Below are 1854 nucleotides of genomic sequence, written 5' to 3'. Positions count from 1 at the left end.
GTTTATGTGCATGGGGCTATTCTTAATGATGGCCCCTCTTTTGTGAAATGTTAATGCGGTGGTGCTCCATGTCCCTCTCTGGGTGTAGGCTCTTCACAATATGATAATGTAGCTAACGCTTAAATCAGCCTTCACGAACCCAGTGCCTTCCAGATCTTGGGTTGATGACTGTTGCAATTGAAAACATCTGGAAGGCACCAGCTTGAAGGCTGGCTTACACCCTCTTTCAGTTTTCTAAGTTATTTGTAGCTTTAAGAATAGTCCACAATTTATGTAGTATCTGAAAGAATTGATTTTTGGACAGTCAGTTTTTCAAGAGTGACCGGCTAGAGCCTTTGAGAAGCTGAAAAAGATTTAATAAGGGCAAATATAGTTGCCCATCATAAAATATAATTTTAAAAAGTTTTTATTTTGCCATGATGGACATTCTTTTCGAACCCGTACATTACTAGATGCAAAGATAAATGCCCTGTCTATATTCACTGTAGATATTCAATGTCCAATGTATATCCAGTGTAGCATAACCCTACCAGTCATTTTGCCAAAGATCTTGCCATTGCAGATATCTGGAGTAATGGTGCACAAGAGAGAGAGAATCGGGTTCTTTGAAGGGTCTTCTGCCTCCCCCTTTATATCTGCCTGTTCCCCAGCAGTTGCTTCTGAACTTCTGTAGCATGGCATTGCTCTTGCTACTTCCTCGTTATTGCTCCTTAACTCTTTTCTTGTCCCACTTTCGATGTAAGGGTATGGGATACCTTTTCAGGAAGATTCAGGGCTGGGCAGAAACAGACCTTATAACAGTAGGACCTCTAGGAACTCTATATATTTGTGGACTTAAACTCCTATCATCCCTGGTCCTTGACCATTCTGGCTGGGACTGAAAGGTGTTGGCATCCAACATCATCTGTTAAGCTGCAGATTCCCCATCTCTGTAGTTTAAATGCAAATAGCTCTGTGAACCCTGAAGATAGGCCTACTCAAATAGTCCTGAATATGAAACTAATATTCTTCAACTCTTTTGGCACCCTTCGTTCCTTCTAAGGGTTCGTGTTGGTGAGTCTTCTAATGAGGCATCTTGCACTTTAAAGCCTATAAGATACATCTTGTCATCTATTTACTCCATTCTTTCGGGATCGCTACAGGATTGTTCCCAGACATATGTTTTCTTTGGCATATTGAAACTGGCATATATAGTGAATGCCCTATTGCTTTAGAATTCCAAATGCAGCTTTATGGTACTGGTTGGGTGATGCACCTGACATTGACCTCCCTCAGGCATGTTGTCTGCTAGAATCCCTTCCTGGTCTCTTCTAAGCCCCCTTTGACCAAGATATCCCCTGAGGGCATACAGTTCAACTGGCCCTGTAACCGCTGTAACTTTTTTCTTCATCTGTGGCCATTAACAATTTGTTTTGGCAAATTTTTTGTGGGTGGCTTTTTGTGTGAGTTTAGCAAACATTTGTATGGATGATTCTTAATTTTTCTGCTATTTTAGTGTTTACCTACCAGCAAGCTGCTTATGGTTGCTATTTCCCAAATGGGGAAGCTTGAAAGAAGAAGAAAGCAAAAACCTATTTTCCTTAAAACGCCCCTGGCAGTGGGGGTCTGAAGTACCACTGCTGAGTTTTTGTCTATTACAGTGATGCTGTTTATAAATATTGTGGGTGGTGGTGAAGGGAGGGGCTTGTTTCTCCTTTAGTGGAGGAAGGAGTGTGGGTTGTCACCACCCACTGGCAGGAAGTCAGACTTTTGAGAGCGCACACCTGGTGGATAGGGCAGCCCCCTGACTGGTTCATCTTCCTGCCAGCTCCACTGCAGGTTGCTCTTGCCAGCAGCTTCAGACACGGCTAAAGA

The sequence above is a fragment of the Podarcis erhardii genome (assembly GCF_964252035.2).
Source record: "Podarcis erhardii genome assembly, chromosome: 6".
Taxonomy (NCBI): domain Eukaryota; kingdom Metazoa; phylum Chordata; class Lepidosauria; order Squamata; family Lacertidae; genus Podarcis; species Podarcis erhardii.
Note: the sequence above shows the minus strand (reverse complement) of the source record.